This window comes from Hippoglossus stenolepis, chromosome 14 (genome assembly GCF_022539355.2).
Source record: "Hippoglossus stenolepis isolate QCI-W04-F060 chromosome 14, HSTE1.2, whole genome shotgun sequence".
Classification (NCBI taxonomy): domain Eukaryota; kingdom Metazoa; phylum Chordata; class Actinopteri; order Pleuronectiformes; family Pleuronectidae; genus Hippoglossus; species Hippoglossus stenolepis.
Window position 1 is genome coordinate 16864267 of NC_061496.1, and position 19510 is coordinate 16883776.

General features: G+C 40.8%; 1 protein-coding gene across 1 annotated transcript in view; it reads left to right on the forward strand.

The window, feature by feature from the left end:
• Positions 1-19510, forward strand: part of LOC124854739 (zinc finger protein GLIS1) — a 75942-nt gene that overhangs the window by 755 nt on the left and 55677 nt on the right. The gene's annotated exons all lie outside the window — the stretch shown is intronic.

Genomic DNA, 19510 nt, shown 5'->3' on the forward strand with positions numbered 1-19510 from the left:
CAGTCAATACTTGATATTGATAAAAAACCATCATCTTTAATCATGCTTTCTCCATATGGCTCCTCTGTAGAGCATCATCCGTTTGATGCAGCTCTGTTTAGCCTCATTTAGTTGAGAGCCCTGTTTGCAGTTGTGGATTAGGTCTGCTAATTAAACCCAGAGCTCACTTGGATCCTGTGCCAGTTCATAAATAACTCTATAATCAAAGTGTGTGTGTTGCACATGAAGGCCATGTGAAGTGATGTGCAGTGTGCACACTAACTGCCAGGCAAGCAGTATGACTCCTGCGGATGTTAACAAGTCATGGCTGCATTTTAATTCATGGGTGGATTAGTGAACAGTTCACTCATTTAGTTAAAAGTGAAGGTCTGGCATCTTCAAGCCTTCAACAGGTTGGAACAGTCCTTTAATGAGTGAATGAATTGGGATTGGCTCCTCTAATGTAGCTTCTGATTTTTAATAAGTGTATTTTTTATTTTTCAAATCTTCCCCTGCCTCTGAAGAAAATAAATTAAACTCTGACGTCTGCTCATCAGTGAGAGCGAAAACTTTAAAACAACAATTACACAGATGAGATGAGCACTGTCAGATAAAGCATCCAGTGTGTGTGTGTGTGTGTGTGTGTGTGTGTGTGTGTGTGTGTTAGAGCTACTCCATCCTGTTTAGACAGAGTGTTGTTGTGAGAGGGCGGAGGTAATTACAGCCCCATCCTAAATTATGATTAGATGGAACAGACTTTTATATTAGCAATCATCCTTGCAGCAAGAAGAGGATCAACGGATTTGATTATTGTTTCTTCTTGCTAAACACAAACCATATGTCTTGCCGAATGTGTCCCAGCATTTATGAGTTCTCTCAGAGCACAGTTGTGCCCTCGCTCAGCTTTCCATCCCCAGCATCCCCGCACCAGAATGAATCGTCTCATTGTCTCTGCAGCGCTTTTGAACTCGCTTCCCGTAAATTGTGGGAATGCAAGATGTGTTGTGTGTTTGTGGATTATGTTGTGTAGATTAACGCTGGAGCAGACGCGCACACATGTCCGTTTGTTTTCGCTCTAACTCGGTGAGACAGTTGAGTGATATTTTAATAATTTCAATATCTTTGCGGGTTCGTGAATTAAAATAGTGTTCAGACCTTTCCGCACAGCAAACCCCCCCACCCCCACACACTATTTCCTGAAGCACATATTCATTCAGCAACGCATCAAAATGTGTTGCATGACTTGGCAGTTACACATTTACATTTTTCTTTGCCCTTATATTTGATTAATAAAACATTTATTGGATTTAACCTGTACTCCTGATGTTGCTGTCTCTATAGGAATACGATCAGACTTTTTAATGTTGTTCTACAGCCTCTCTCTGTGAGCAGGGAGTATGAAAGCGATCTCAGTGCTCATCAGTCTTTTTGTATCATGCCTCATTTCAGACTGATCGTATTACACGTTCCCATTAAGGGACGTTTTCAGCCATTACTTGAGATTTATACGGAGAAGAATCTCTGAACAAACACAGGCTGTAATATTTATCCTGATGGAAGTGAGACAGCGGGGAGAAGAACTTACCTCAGATGGGAGATTTCTGACCTTGAACGTGTAGCCTACGCTGTGTTTGCAAAATTTCAACAATTACTCAGTGATAAAATACAGTGGAAAGGTGATGTTGCATCTAATAGTCAGTTGTATAATTTTTTTTAGGTACGCAGTTAGGTCTGGGCAATAAAACGTTATTAATTATTCGTGATTTCAGTCCAATACTTATTCATATATTGCTTATGCATTGTGCAAGCACAGTGACGAGGTATACAATGAAATTAATCTACCTCAGATGAGTAAAATGTTTTGCAGTTTTTCATATGTTTGTCATTCTCTGCTCATGAAGTAGAGTTTAAAACCACAACCTTCACTCAGGAGCAAAAAGCTCTCTTTAAACTTAAAAGAAATAATTATCAATATAGACTGATCATTTTTGGCCATATCGCCCGGCATTATAGACACAGGACTGTAGTTAGCTTTTGTTCAAGTATTCCCAAAAACTGCCAATCTATGCTGTGATACAAATTTTTGATTTGATGATTTGTTGATTTGTTAAGTGTGTGTTAACATGTGTCTAAATAAGTGAAGTGAAAAGTGACACAGGCAGGGTTTTCATAATAAATGAGTACATTACAGACTGTAAGAGTTGAAGTGCCGTCATGTATTGTGGCTCTCAATCTTTTCCATTTTAGTTGTGTCTGTTTTTTTATACATCAAATATCCTAAATTACAAAAAATTACCCACAACATTTGGTTAAAAATAAATCCTCATACGTAGCATTCTTCTTGCTGCACCTCTGCTTTTTAATAACTGCTCCCAGCTTCATTTCAAGGAAAATTGTTCGTTATTTTTCTTTGCATCAAGTTGAATGACGCACAAATCACTGCAGTGAACACTTTCGGTACGCCGTGTGTGTGTGTGGGTGTGTGTTGCTCTTGAATCGAGTAGTGACTGATCATCCCCAACACTGCAAGTCTATAAAACGTGCTATAAATATTAGTGCCCACCAGCAAAGAAAATATTTAGCCTGCAAAGAAAAACACTTTGACCCCTCTTGCAAAGAGAATATCAGGTTTGAATGAAGTGTGTACTCTAGCATCATTTGATACCTTACTAAAGTTTCTCCTGGCCGAGGCGATGCTGCCGATGTCTGGGAGCTTATTTGGGGAAAATGTTTGACTTAGAGGAGTGTGCCGGAGTCTCACAGTCCGTCTCTTAGATAAATGTCTGTCTGTTTATTCAGCCGGAGATGAGTAATGGACGTTTGGATTTGATCATTGTCAGAGCTTTTTATTTTTCTGTGTGACGTGTTTTCTATAAGTCTTCACATACAGTCCTTATACATACACCTGTATGCATGGACACAAACCCACCAGCATCCATTTCTAATGCATGCAGACACTGTGCCAACATATGCTCAACACACGCTCACTATGCCACACACACATACGGTATGCATATACACTTTTTTGTGGCATTGGCACCAATGTTGAATTCCCTCTAACTGACATTTTCCTGTGTTTTTCTGCAGCAGCGTTCATAGACGTCAGAGCACAGGGTGATAACCAGACTATTATGAGAAACAAGCGACCGTTACATCTCACTTTGAGCCTGTCAAACACTTAATGACAGATTCACAGTGGCCTGTGAATAAATCTGGTTGTGAGTGCACAGAGGAAACACTTTAAGAGTGTTTTGTGAAGTCTGTCATTCTAATTAAAGTGTATTATTTATTATTTACATTTTCAATAGAAAGAACAGTGGGCAGTTACAATTAACCTGAAGAAAAAAGCTGCATGATATCGATGTCACTGTTACTTAAAAAGCACAGAAATATTTATCTTAAAGAAATAATATAGAAGAGTAGTTGATCCTAAAGTTTTATTTGAAAATACATATCATTATTATTACATAAAAACATATTATTCTCATTAAAGCCACCAATAACATTGTGCTCAGTCTAACTCATAAGGGAGCTGGTGTACACATTTAAAATATCAGTTTGTCCCAGTGTCTTTTTTGGATACTTTTCCTCTAAATAAATCTTAAGTTTCGTGTCACGTTAAATGTTTATACAGCTGTAATTCTGGGAAAATGTTTGCTTCATGGAGTTTTGAGTTTCTTAAATTGCCCCGGACTTTAGCCTTATAATTGTTTTAGGTCCGGCTTTTGATGCATGCACAAGATCATTTTGTTTATTCGTCTTGGATTTCAGTAACGTTCTCGGTTTTGATTTGTGTCACTGTGACATTATTGTACCAATTTGACTGAATCGGGGCTGTGACAGGAGGCTGTATAAATCAAAGTCTCCAGAGTTTCTATTGTGGCAGCTCAATGGTTTTGTGGTTTTGTTGCTTATTGTTGAAAAGACCAAAGAGATGGTATTGGATCCTAAATCTCTGGAAAATACATCCCTAATGGAGGGATTGATCAACAGGGGGAAATGATTGAGCAAGTGACAGAGCAAATATTTTGGTGAGAGTTTTGACCGCAGTTTAGAATAAGGATTCCATGTTTGATTTTTATGCTCTTGAGTCAGTCAAAGTTTAAAACGTCATTCGCAGCTGTTGAACAGTTCAAAAGAAGCTGTGTGGATTAAATAACACCAGTATAATCATGATCTTTTACAGGGCGACTACTGGATCAGTCATTTGCTATGGTTCATGGCAATCTAACTGTGAAATCCAAGTTTCCAGTAATCCAGATTGTGATAGGAACAGCAGGGGAAATCAAAGGTCTTTTGCCTCTAACATCTTTACAGGAGCTATTTGGAGATTAAGGTGTTAATATGGCTGACTCCAACCATGTATTTGATATACAGCAAGGTTTATGTTTACATCAAGCTTACATTTCCGTAAGTGCAACAGTAGAAATGGTGTTAATAACCTTATATATATATACTTATTTTTCAACTAGAATGGCACTCAGTGGAGCAGATACCTCCATCAAGGCCCGACAGTGTCTTTAAATTCAATCAGACCGTACCAAGTTTTTTATTGAAATCTGTCGAGTAGTTTTTGCTTATCCTACAAACTATCAAACAAACCCAGATTTAAACCTAATCGCCTTGGTGGAGGCAACTATACTGTAGCAAGGCTGAAAATGAATCATGGCTTTTAATTAAAAGCATCAGCTTCACAAGCAACTGAAAATGTTGGTTCTGTGCCACACGGACACTCATATTTGTCCATAAAAGAATTATATTACAGCAAAATAATCAATCCTTTCTGATTTTGAAACATTTATTTTACTTTACTGAATCCCTTCTCTGTTGGAAAGAGAGAACGTAAACGTGAGATTTTTAAAAGTAAAATTGAAGTAGCTGAGGATCTCAACATCACTGTTGTTCAATAGGACCAAAGGTTGTAAGAGTCAAACCAGTTTTGTGTCGACTCTCCCTCCCAGATGTTGTGAAAGACTGATCAACCCTCAGAGAAACCGTTTTACTGTCACTGCAGCTAAAAGAGATTTGACCTTTAATTGAACTGGTGGTTTATTTAGATAGATTAAATGACCAGATTATTAAAAATGTTTTGGATATTACTTGTGAATTTGAACACATCTGTATTTTTACATGGAAAAACAAGACTCTGTGAATAAGCAGCCAGACATCCTATCTTTATGCTGACGTGGCTCTACTCTACATCATGTGGGCATGTTTATTCTCATCATAGTAGCACAGTAACAGTAGCATTCTTCTCCCAAGGTTTCTCACCAGTCAGTACATTCCCATGAACTAAGAACGAGCCTCAGCCCACGTCTCCTTGCGTCCCCTATGAGCTCAGCAGTGAGTTATGGGCAAACGCGAGGGTGCTGCCTGGGAAGGGTGTTTCAGGGTGTAAATGTTTGCAGCATGTTCCATTGATTCATAAAGCCGAAGGCCTGGTGATGATTCCTCAGCGGTATTCCCGTAAACCTCTGTCTGGCTGAGAAGTCGAGGAGGGAATGCTGGGTAATGGAATGAGAGCGCTTCCTGAGTCACAGCCACTAGAGAGTCAGATTGAGAGAACACCCCAGGTCTGGCATCTGCTCGGCTGAATCACCTCAATCAAACCTGACCAGGAATAGACATGACGTGTGTGGAAACAAGAGGTGAATGGCAGAGGAAGAGATGAGCGCTGCATCAACTTGACGGTGGTTAGATTCAAAAAGAGAGAGAAGGGAGATTTATGGGAGGTTGTGACTGTTGCTGCTTCAGTATCTTCTGCTGTTGTCGTCTGAAATTGCAAAACGAACATTAGAATTTGAGCTCAGTCAAATCTTTAGTCTGTCAGGTCAGATGTTCTCATTCTCTTGTGACCAGTGTGGTATGACTATGGCATCTCGCTGTAACCAAAGGCATTCTGACTCTTCATGCTGCCAGTGAAATCCAAACAGCAAAAAAAACATGATCTGGTTTGAGTAAGTGTCGAAATATCTCTGGAATACCAGAGGAAATGTGCTCTGGGCCTCAGTTTAATCAGGAGAAAGCTGCAGAGCTGGCTCCGATATGTCATCATAAAAAATTATTTTTAGAAGCAAACCTTTCCTGGAGAAGCTCTTGCAGATTTTTCTCGCACTACTCATTTGACGGTGAGAGGATTAAGCTGCCAGGTCTCGTGAATTTAGATTTGTTTGACCTTTTTTAACTATTTGTAGCAAAGATGAAGAGACTTCTCTCCTTCTCTTGCCTGGACAGTCATGCTGCCGCTGACTGCATGTCTATAGCGGCTGCATTACTCATGCATTTTCAGACAGCAGCGACTCCTCTCGCAAACCTCCCTGTGAATGACTTAGCACACGGGTGGGTTTTTGATTTACATCTCAGCTGTGCCACTTGCTGTTCTTGGCTCGACGCTGCTGTGTTTCATCAAAGAAAAATCCGCTCTGCTCTGACTGTGGCAGTTACGACGGCCGTCCGCCGCTGCGCAGCCTCTGCCAGAGCGGGGCCGAGAGCTGATGGGGCCCTTGCAGCTGTCAGCTGGAGAGAGAGAGAGAGAGAGAGGGAGAGAGAGAGAGATGTGTCCGTAAGGGTTAGGGCTTCACTGTCCCCCATAAATAAGCACAGAGAGCACAGATTGTGTGAGTGTGAAAGGGAGGTTTTGGCTGATGAGTCAATCATGCTTAAGCTGCTGTTTCAGCTTTTCCACTAGAGAGTACGGCACTATCAGCACTTCATCTCATTACCTTTATCAACAAGGTTATGTTTTCACCACCGTCCATTTGTTTGTTTGTTGGTTGGTTTGAAGGATGGGGCATGGGCCAAGAAAGAAACCATTCGATTTTTGGGGTGGATCTGGACAAAGGGGCGGATCCCATAAGTTTTGATCACTTTCTTTAATATTGCGAGCATATTTTGGGGACTGAGTGTGTACAATACAAGTCAAAATCGGGATCTAGCTCATTTAAATGTGGTTTCATTGGGGGTAAGCTTTTTTTCAGCTGCTGTATGGTAACAACTTTTATTGTAGATCCAGAAATAGGAGGGGATCCAGGAATTATGGCCTTCTGCGGAGGTGTGCGCTTTTCTGTTCATAGACTGTATAAAGATGGACGAAGCATTTCCACTTCCTCCCACTATCCAGAAAAAAATAAAATAATAGCCTGCATACGAATGCTGCCATCTTGCATTGACAACGTCATATGGAGCCAGAGTCTGTACAGTAGTGATCAGGGGATGGAGCCGTGGTATCCAGGTCTCGCCGATACAAGCACTCGACCAATCACGAGTAAGTCTCAGCTGTCAATCTGATTGTTCTCACCCCGTTTTTTATAACATCAAATACCCAATGAAAACGAACACAAATGAGCACTTGAACATACATAAATGTGATAAGAACTACCAAAACTGACAGACAATATCTTTACAATCCTGTTTGATTTATTTGACCTGTACTCCGACCTTTTAGTATGGTTCATGTCCCATCCGCTAACATGGAGGAGGTAAGATTTATGACCAATACTGCAACCGGCCACCAGGTGGTGATTGAGACACTTAGGCTTCACTTTTTGTGAGCTTTCCTGCTCTCCATCTTAATGTAGTCCATGGTTTTAACTGTGATCAAGAGTAATAATTACAGTTGTGTAGGAGTTGCTAAGTGTGCATCAGAGCTTTGTAAACATATCACTATTTAAAACTGCCGCAGGTACAGTTGCTAATGATCCGGCTCAACTTAAGTAGTGTCTGAAACGGCCCTTTTTTACAAGGCTGGTCATGTTGAAGATTAATCAGCCAACAAAACATTGGCTTCAACCGAGTGGTCAAAAACAAACGGGCAAACACGATGCAAGCCGAGGCTGTTTTAATGCCTTCATTAGAGCGCAGCACAACGCAGCCAAAAAGATTGAGTTTTATTCTCTCTCTTGTTCTCTCCCCGTCTGTGCCAGGAAGCTGCCATGGGGCAGTGCCCAGTCAGCTCACCACACCATTGGCTGGCGCTGCCCCAGAGGACTATGAAAGACATTATAAAGTCTAATAGTGCAGTTTATATACTTTATTAGTAGTCATTAATAGACGCCCAAGCATTCTGGAAGAATTACTCTTTCTCTAGTCATGTGCAATCCAATCCAGCCCCTGTGCTGCATTAACTTGCTTACCAGGACTAATAAGTACACAAAGGAACGATAGAATGAAGGTCGCTCAGAGAAAAAAAAACTTGTCTGTGAATGATGTGGGTCGACATCAATCACAAACCCTGAGCGTGACAACTTGCACTTCTGTACTCTGCTGATTTGGACCCAGATATTCATATGTGCATTATGTCTTGGCAGATACAGATCTGTTCGCATTATTGTCCCAGATAGAGAGCCAAGTTTCATCACACAATATCTATTGAATTATTCTTTCAAGGAGATGTTTTAACGCACTGGCAAGCAAGATTTCTGAGTCTAAATTTATTATAGCTCATTTATGGCTCAAAGTCAAGACCTCTAAGGTTTCATCAGTGCAGAGATTGATATCGTCCCGTTCATCCAGGCAGCACTGACGCACAGGTGGACCGATGTTTTGTCAGAATGTTTCTTTTTTAAGTAGCACATCTGGACAGCACTGCTGCGCTGCATGATGGGAGGAAGCAGAGGATTTTGGGAAAGTGATGCTGGTGCCCTGTTCGAGTTAATGCTTGTAACTCTAAGTTGCGGGGAGCTTTGCCAGGTCGACTCTGGATGTTAATAAAGTGCGGCGGCTCCATGCCAGCACTGTGATCTGTGATGCTTAGGGTTATTTTTACAGACTGTTTTTTTACTCACAATTATATTTGAAAGGGAAGGCTGTGGCCTAATATCAGCTAGGAGATGGTGTATGTGATAAGAAGATGCAATTTCCCAGGATGTGATGCTGCGGAGGGCATGGAGTTTTTTTCATTCTGTGGGAATATGTTGTGTATGAGAACTCCCTGAAGTACTGAAATAGCAAACAAGTAAATTTTTGTATTTTATTTGCATGCTCTGCTTCAACATAGCCACACACCCTACCACGTTGTGGTTGTCTAACTACAACCAGAGACATAATGGGGCCTGAAGTGTGTTTCAACAACATTGTCAGTCGGGACAGTGAACGTTGCTGATTCCGTTTCCATTTCTTCTCAACTAATCCAAGAGTTCTCCTCTTTTCCTCTGTCACATGTCAGTGTCTTCTTTTAATGGTCTTTGACAGACTGTTGCCGAACAGGGAGTTGAAGGAATCTACTGTAAGACGACTTTGGCTTGTAACTGCTGTGCTGATGTAGCCGTCTACTACAGATGTCAGCTTGATTTCACCCTCTGGAAGTGAAAACTGCATCTCACAGATGAGCTGGTCGCTCTGCCCAGTTTCCTCTGGAAACAGTGGAGACATCTGTTATCTCCTGGCTCCTGTAGTATCTGGCCGATTTACATTCTCTTTATCAAACTGCATTTGAAGGAAGGCTGTGCAGTTTTCGCTCTGTTGGCAGTGTTTGCCTGTAATCCTGAAGGAGAAAATGGTTTGGCTGGAAGCAGTTTTGTTGAAGACAATCGGTTCTGTTCTTCTTTGATTTACTGTTGCCAAGATTAAGTATATTTGCTTTACTCCATTTGAACTGAAGCTCATAAGGGCTGTGCAATAAGTGTGTTAAATGGATCCCTATACGACTGAGTAATAGCCTCAGTATGCACTCTTCATTAACATGCTTAACATTCCCCCCAAGACCCAGAAGTCGGCTTCTATAATACACTGCTTAACACAAACATCATGTTGGACACTTAGAGTCTCTTATGGGGCTCATTGTTCGTGGTTTTAGTACTGAGGAGATTTGGACTCTCTCTCTCTCACTGTGTATGTGCATGTGTGCTTGCGCTAAAGTTTTGGTCAAAGTCGAGGACATGACGAACAAATTGATCAACTCCGAACATCAAAACCTTGAAAAACCACCATGAAAACATCCATCCATCAATTATCTATATCAGGGGGTCCTTCATGGCTCAGAGCTGTTGACGGTCACAAGAGGGCAGAAGTCAATCCCAGCTGACATTGGGTGAGAGGCGGGGTACACCCTGGACAGGTCGCCAGCATATCGCAGTGCCAACATACAGAGGCAACAACCAGTCACCCTCACATTCACCAATCTTTATGTTATAAGACTGTGGGAGGAGCCAGAGTACCCGGAGAAAACCCACACAGACAAGGGGGGAACATAGACTCCACAGAGACATTTCAGTGCTAAATGTTTTTTGGTTGATGAACTGACCAGCACTTGTTGTTAAAACTGACCACCCAATATCTCAATACTTTAAAAATATAAAATAAATGCTGAGGTACTGATATATTTCATATCTTCCATATCATTCAACATAGAGATATTATTATAGCTGTTTAATGCTTTGGGACGGTTAAAGAAGTAAGATCTTTGAGTTTTTGTGATTAGGTTTGTGTGTGCTTGTGTGTGTAAACCATAGACTGGATATAAATTATTAGTGACATGACTGCTCCCTAGAAGTGAATCCAAAACATTTCGATCACCCCCTGGTGGCTTGCTGCGGTGAAGGTCATTAATCCCACCTGCTCCATGTTAGCAGATGGGACATGGAGCAAACTAAAAGTCAAAGTGCCCCAAGATAGTTTCTTTCATTTGAAGTAGTTCTTATCACTCTGATGTATGTTCAAGTGTTGATTTTTCTTGTAAATGTAGTTGTTATTAGTTTGATGCTATAAAAGCGGGGGTCAGTACCAATTATTTTAAATTATAATAATAATAATGACACTAATGTTTAGCAGCAGTTGCATTGTTGTGGATTTCTTTTGTATTTAATAGAATTATTTTTTATTCAATAAAGATGGCGGTTATGCTGGGTTGTGTTAATAATGGAAGTTGAAAGCTTTGGGAACCCACATGCTGTTGTAGCTGACCTGACGTTTACAGCCTTTACCTCAGTTCAACTTTCAACCTCTACAACAAAGCAAGAATCCGTCCAGAGGGGCTTCACTCACTTAAGACTGATACACTGAGGCTCTTGGAACCATACAGGGTTACATACATGGATTCACAGAGCTCCTCGAACCAATAAATGTTCCTCTAGCAGGAAATGTCTCTTATATATCACCAGGAGTTTTTGACAAGAATCTTCAGGATGAGTTTCTGGCTCTCTCCCCAGTATATCTTCGCTGAAGCCTAGTCATAGATTTAGTGGACAGATAGAGGGTGTGAGCGAAGGAGAGCAGAGCTCCAGTTCCCAAGTTTCTCTTTATTTGTGTTTATCTAACTTTTACCCTTTAAATGTCAGCTCGAAGCACATGTTGACCAATACAGATAAAAAGCCTAATCAGGCACTTAACGCTTGACAGTGATCTAATAGGCGTTTGTTTGAAAGTTGAAATGAATTAGGCAGCGTCAGAGCCATGACAGCCAGGTGCTGAGCACTTGGCCCAGTGCACCAGAGCCTCGGCCAATTGGAAAATGCTTTGCAGAATTTATCTGCACCCTTCTCCCCCTGACAAATTATTTTATTGTTCCCACACAGTTGGTTTTAATTTTGTTTTCTGGCTAATGATCGGCTGAGAGCATGTGGGCTATTGTTATTCATATCATGGGCTATTCCCTTTCTTCAGATTAGATACTGAAGACTGGAAGTGCTCAAATGCGATAGAACCCCCCCCATGCCTCACAAACTAACAAAGCCCTAGTAGATAGCGTAAGAGGGACGAACTTGATATGCTTATGCTTAACAACAATCTGTATTGGCTGTACGGGCCTCTGTGGCATGACCTTAGCGACTGTCTGTCAATCCGGGTAACGCTGCTTCCAAAAGGAGCAACTTCTGTACAATCCCCCCTTGGCGAACTCCAAAACCCCTGTTTCAAAACCTTTAATCACATTATTCAGTGTGTCTCATGTACTGGGACTAGCAGATATGCTGTGTGAGAGCTGCAGATGGGAGAGATAGAGAGAAACTCGCCTTGCGTCCGAGCCGTGCACTCTGCCTGACCCGAGCTCAGTGCATCAGGACTAGGCCGCTAATCTTTTACAAATGCTGGGAGTCTCCATGACCAGGCCCTCGCTGAGACGGCTTAGTCAAAACAGCCCCTCTGCTCCTGAACACAACCTCAGCCCGTAGCTTAATTCAAACGCTGATTAACTAACAAATACCTGCTGCTTGTTCCACAACATTACACAGGCCGGTGCATTCTGCAGCGCTGCATGGAGTTTGACAGTGTGTGCGCTGTCCCATAGAGGAACTCACAGGCCTACTGTGTTACAGACTTTCAGGGTTTCTGGGTAAAATGATACACTCACTTGTTAAATGAGCAGCAGCATAGAAATTCTGCAGATTTTTATTGTTAAATTTTTGACTATAGCTTTCAGGGGAAGTGCTTGTTTATCTGAGCGGCATTAAACTATGTAAATGAAGGTTTAGCAAAGATATTTACAAAACCTGTGATATTATACATAATGGGATACAAACAAAAGACAACAAAGTGCAACAAGTTGACGTATTCTTATTATACTACATTACATTTACTGTGCAAATAAATCCCCACAAATCAGTAACAAGTAACAACTCACACAGACAAACAAACCAAACAGCCAAGATTTTAACTGCTGGGCTTAAATTGAATTTTATGATTAACACAGTGGCTGCTTTAGTGCCAAAGTTGCCTCATCGCTTCTCCTGCCAACCCACTTGATGGGTAAAAGCCAAACAAATATTTTCAGAAGACGACGTAGGTAGAGGTGTCGAAGCCTTTTTTTTCACATTTCATTGTTCTGTTCTTAGTCTCCACCCAACTCCACTCCCTTCCCATTTTGTTTTTCATATTTTACCCTTTGTGTTTTTGCCCCGGACTCCACTTTGAGCCACAAACAAACGAACATGCAGTCCAGACCTGCTGTCAGGCTCATGCACAGAACGTGGAACCGTTGGCGTGCCAGACATGTCGAACTTGTTGAATTAAACATCTCTACTTGTGCTATAACCTTTGAGGAATGTCTCAATGTTCCAAATGACAGTGATGCACAAAATGTTGTGAAATTCAACTAAGTATGTGTGGCTTCAGCACTTACTGCTAGTGATGAATAATTCAAGTTTATTTTTGAGACATTTTTATGCATCTGCGGTGCTTTGATTCTCCTGGTATCCATAACTGATTTCACAGAAATAGCAGTGTAGTAAAAGAGGCCAGCATAAACAGTTATTTTTTATTTTTATTTGTCAATTTTTTAGAACACTTTGGTTCACTGGGAATAATAAATCGTCCACAATTTTTGCAACAACACGGCTATTATTGTACTAAGGAATGTGGCTTTTTATTCCAACAAGGGGAAAAAATATGTAAGTTCAGCTATAAAGTGAATAGAATGAATTTTAAAAATATAAAGCTTAGCGAATACTTTCATTTGAGGGCTGGATAAAGGCTGCCGTTTAAATACATGTTAAATATATAGCCCCTAAACCCGCAATTCAACAAAAGTCAACAGAAGTTGTTAGCTATGTCCTTGATAGCTTTAGCTGTAAACGTAAATGCACAGTTAACCACAGTGCCCACTTTTACAGGGCCAGATCTGTCATTTGACACATAAATATGGCCAATCTAGGCCACAGTAAAGATGCCAGTCTTCTACAAGCCTCAAGAGCTCTGAGCCATGAAGGACTCCAGCGAGAGAGGCTAAGCATCAGTATATGTACACTTCAGCGTGCCAAAGTATACTCATTTAACAGCACAAAAAGACGTGCACTGAGAACCCGCATGTTTATGTTAGGGATGATGTCAAATGGCTAGAATTCATATTTCACATCAAATTTCTCTTTTCAAATGGCTTCTCTTAATTTTTACTCGCAAGGAAACAAACATTTGCATTTCAAAGTTCTTCAAATAAAAATAAATGAAAAGCAAACGCTTTTATGGGTTTGGAGACTATGTTGGAAAACAGGTCAGGGAGCGAAATGAATATTTTTTATGGTTCGTAAAAGAGCTTCACAATGAATGCCAGGTTATGTGAAAGGCTTGACACATGGTACAGGCCAGAGCCCTCTGAGATTCCCTCCGCATTCAGCCTGTGCGCCTTGGGCCCAGAGGAGCCAAACAACACACATGGCAGACGCCAAGATCCAAATGAAGAATGATTTCTTTATTTCTGCTTGTTATCGTCTGATTGGGCTTCTTCTCACCACAGATCCATCCAAAAATCCACAAACTTAGAGCCTTCACTTTTTCTTTTTGGGTATATCACTCTGAGTGCAGAGCCATGAATTTTTGCTTGGTATTTGCTCTGTCTTTCCTTTTTGTTACAGTATTTTTGGAGAATATTTGCCTCCATTCAAAGGAGGACAGATGGGGGTAGTCATCAAACTAATTCTTCTGCTATTGTTTTGATTGAGCCATCCCTAGTGTCAAATTGACATATTGTACATTTAAGACTTCATATAATAAATATTGGCTTGTTTAATATAATGTACCATGTGTGACATACATATTCTCCATACTACTATGACTCATGAAACTTCAAGTATTTAATCTGTGAGAATTCAGATTTATTCTCAGTGTAAGCTGTTGACCTGTATGTGCTTTTGCTCCACATGTCTTTGTCCCACATGTGTCAGTGCCAACTGATGTTCTCAGTCATTACGATGATACTGACTGTGCTGGGGGCTGAGCCTCGGTAAAACAGAGCAACAGCCAGGTTCCGACTCCGAAATAGTTTCACTCCTGAGACAAAACTCGTGTCTCACTTTGGCCATAACCACCAGCAGCGAGAGCAGAAATCATAATAACAGGAATCTTATTACAGCCATTAAACAAGAGAGGGAAAAACTCAGGAGGGCTTTAATGCCTGGACATCTGAAATGCTTACGCAGTGAGAATATATTTGCTCATAAAGCTCTTTGATGGTGGCCCAACACTCAGTGCTGTTGTCTGTATAAATAGCTTTGTATTGACCTTCCACCGCACAAGATTGAATGTGTTTCCTTAGGTGTCATTTGGTACCATTTGGGGCTTTTTACAGGCCCCACTGTGCCTTGGTCGCTGTAACCGCGGGGGCTCAGGAGTCATCACTGCTCAAGCGGTCGCCAACGCTGGGCTCTTCCTGAGATGAAGGGTCGACTATGAACTGCGGCCTCCTTCTCCTCGTCCTCCCCACAGCAGCATTATTGAGCTGTGTTTGATGTGAAGTGATATATAATGTCCGGTAGACTGTCCATCTCAAATTACCTGCGGAGCACGTTCCCGTCTCTCTGTGTGATGTGTGTTTGTGAGTGTGTGGGGTTTCGATGGGGGGTGGTGCTCACATGCCCAAACCTTTGGTTAATGAGGACTCCCCACACAATAAAATAATGGTATTGCTGACTTCCTTAGGTATGTGTGGTTTGAAACTCAACACAGGTTTGCTCAGTGGAAAACCTGGGGCCCTCTCTTATTTATTCTGTATATTTATGAAAACCCCCAAATCACGTGGTGCCCCTTAGCGGATGGGTCCCTCTACAGCTCCGGTTATCGTTGTTATTCAGCCGGGTTAATGCCCTTTGGTTGCAGATTTTGACGGTGGTGTAATAGTGGCTCTTCACAAGATATTGTCACCAATATTATGAATCAGTTACAGAATATCAGTTGATGTACTAAGTGGGTCAGAGGTGTCCACAGCTGCAAAACAAATACTGTCTTTAAAAAAATAGTGTTTTTGCTGATACTATTTTCCATTTAATGAAGTGTAGTTAGTTTTTAAAACAATTGATTGATTGATCATTGTAATTTCAAAATACTTACTAGAAGAACATCTTGTAAATCAAGCTGCACTAGATTTCACACACTCATAGATATCAGTCCAAAATCTTAGTTGCCAAAATGTATTGGGTTCTTTCTTGGCCGATGTCCCATCCTTCCCGCAAGTTAAATAGACATTTGTTTGGTAGTTTTTGCGTAATACTGCTTACAAACAAACGAATGGCAGAGGCCCAACAGTTCCCTTAGAAACCACATTTAAATGAACTATATAAAGGTTTTTATTTGGGTCCACACCACATTGCACACGCTCATAAATGTCAGTCCCCTAACTATTTTTCTTCAAGAACCTTGAATTATTCTCTGAGAAAACAGTGACAATGTTGAAAACCACCCTATCTCACAATGTTAAAGAAAGTGAAAAAACGCTCCTGGATCTGCCCCCTGATCTGGATTGACACCAGAACTTTAAGAATTTCCCCCTGGCCCATACCTTATCCTTCCACCACGTGTTGTGGTAATCAGTCCTGTAGGGTTTGCGAAATCTTGCTTAGGAGCAAACTAACTAACAAACAAACGGACAGGGGATGGAAACATAACCTTCTTGGCGGGGGTGATGGGAAATCATCTCACCTCATTGTTAAAGAAACCAAACACTGGTTTACATCACATCATCAGATAATTACTTTACCATCTTTAGGGTTTGGGTTTTCTCACATAGCGGGGCATCATTGTGTCCTATGTTTAACAGGACATTTATTTTGGGGACACAGAAGAATTTAGTCCAAAGCAGATCAGTTTACTTCATAGCCTAAAATTTAAGAGTTTAGAAACTAGTGACATGAAACAACACCGATAATCAAATCAAAATAAAAGCTTCCCCTCTGTGGCTCCGCTGTCAAAGCAGATTGTTGGTCTTTCAAGAAACTCGTTTCGGAGCTGAGTTAACCCTCAATCATCCTGAATGGCTAATATTCACTGGGAACACTGTGGAGAAGCACGGGCCTGAACTCTAGCCGCAAAACTTCAAAAGCCAAAGCAATTACTATGCATGCTTTGAACATATCCTTTTCACAAAGTAGCATTTCATTTTTCTTCCTGCACTGAAACAACAAAAAGTAAAATAGAAATAGGAAGTGATATTGGATTCCTCTTTTAGTTCCCTAAAACATCTGGTTTGGTCCTTGTTTGAAACAACCAGCATCTCCTCTGAGAATAACAGAAGGTTATGTGCACTGTGTAGGTAACAAATAATCATTTTCAAATGTTGCTGCATTCAGACGTGATCTAATTAAAGACTCAACCTCTCAATCGGACCACCGACCACTTTCCTCCAGAAGTTCATTCATTTATTTCTCCACCACGGCTGCCTTTCAAAATATTCAGTAATTGCTTCAAATTGATTAATGGTTTTTACAGAAGTCCTATAAATCTCCAGTTCTGTCAAAGTGTAATGTGTGTGGAGGCGGAGCTGGGCGAGAAGACGAGGGAGTGTCTATCAAATGGGCCTTGATGTGTCTTCTACATAGAGAAACTCATATAATCTGTAGTTGAGATTAGCCACTGTCATTTCTGAGGAATTTCCTGGCATCTGTGTTCAATCACAACCTCTCACAGATTTAGACTTGCTTGTAAATATTGGGTGCTGGCTGAAGAAGACTGAAGGAGTACTGTACTAACAGACTCAATCAGGCCAAAGTGAACAGGCCACTGGTGCAGAGATAAGCTAAGCTAACAAAGTCTTACTACAGCGAGCCAGTGTAATGTCTGGAAGCCCTGGACATAGATGCCCCCATACCTGAGATTAGTATGAGTTTAACCTTTTTCATTGACTCTGTCGCTCAGTGCTGAGTGTGCTCATGTTCTCTTGTCCTGCCCGTTTCCGTCATGCCGTCAGCTCAGATTCAGGGATTCAATATCAGTGCACCACTTTACAATATGTCAACAACCAGGGGATGAATTACCATGAAATACATGGAGCCCAGAGATGACCCCTTGACTTTTCCTCTTGTGCCACCATGAGGTTTGAATTTGAGAGAGAAGTCACAGCAACTGTTCAGGTGCCCCTCAGGACGAACTGTAACAATTTTGGTGATCCCTTTACTGCATTTCAAGACATCGGGTTAAATTTGGTTTTGTCCAATATTTTAGTTTATGACTTAATATCTGCAAAAGTGCTATAATGGGATAGATAGATAGCTAGATAGACGGACAGATAGACAGACAGACAGACAGACTTTATTGATCCCGAGGGAAATTTAGGATAGTGCACAGATGTCAAAAGAAAAAAGTTAAAGAAGAAAAGGCTCAGAAGTGAGCAAGAGCTGTTGCAACAAGCTGCCACTAGGGAGGAGCCATCGTATATTCCCATCAGCTTCAGCTATACTTGTTGTTTAGCAAATGTTAGCATGCTAAAGAACTAAACTAAGATGATGAACATGGCAAACAAAATGTTGGCATTATTGCTTTGCAAACATTTAACTCCAAGCAGTGCTTTGTCTCCAGTAAGTGCAGCTTAATAGAGGAGCTAGCTTGGCGGTAGACTCTTAGTATCGTTAAACACAACAAACCAAATATCCAATTATTTATTTTTATATTTTCTCTTACATTATGTATTAAGTTATTCTGTGATAAATCATTTTTTATTCTATTCATAACTTATCTCACCACCTTCTTAATATGTGAAAATCCTTTCTGGATTCTAAATAACTGCACATACAACCCACACCAAACTAAACTAAATCTAAAGTAATTCATAACATACAAATTTTGAACATGAACATAATATCCAAACATCCACATGGTGCAATTCTTGCTAATAAGAAACAGAATCATCATAATAATCCAATTTATAAGCATGCACGTTAATATATGCCTGCATTAACAAACGTAATTCTCTTTTATAGATAACTGTGGCTTTTACAGTGTGCATTGTTTCATTTCCTAGGTTTTATAAACAGATTTAAGGATTCATGATGACTGTATCTGTAAACTTTTATTATTTGCATAAAAATAATAAAAATACAGTAATACTTGAGACTTTCTTTTATTGCTTTGTCACATGGAATAAAATTCACCACGAGGATAAAGCCATCATTACAAATGACCTCAGTTTGACAGAAGTTATTTTCCTAACCATGTCGTTTTGAGCTGTGCAGATTTATTATACTATTATCGTAATTTTGGCAAATAGAGGGTCATACTGATGTTTGACTAATGGATCTGATTTCACTACAGTTGCAGAGGGACGTCTGCTGTGTTTTGATATGACTCGAGCGGGCACTCGGACAAAACACGGCTTCTGCATTAAATTGCCATGTTTACTTTTTACAGCAGATTTATATACACTGGTTATTCTCCTGAGTGCACGTACGCTCACACACTCACACACACAGAAACACAACACACACGCATACACACGCATGCATTAACGCACTCAGATTCAGAACCTAAAATCTTTTGAATAAACACTGATTTAAAAAAATGTCTTGTACGTTTTTAACACCATGTTGTTGTAGGAATATAATTTGATTCAGTTGAGAAGTGTTTCAGTCTCACCTTTAACACTTTCTCTGAGGGTGTGGTGCTTCCACTGCTCCTCAGTCTCCAAAGCTGCGGACTGGCTACATCACTCTGCCTGTGTTTACTGCCGCCTCCCCAAACAGAGCAGCCTCTTGTCTGACTGTGAAGCACCACCGGATCCCTTGCCGAGGTTCCAGTACTCTTGGCTTGGCGTTGCTCACCAGCCCTATAAAGGTGTCTGTCACCTAACCAGACGTCACTGTCACGTCTGCCAGGCAAGTGCATCACATCTCGTCAGTCTGCC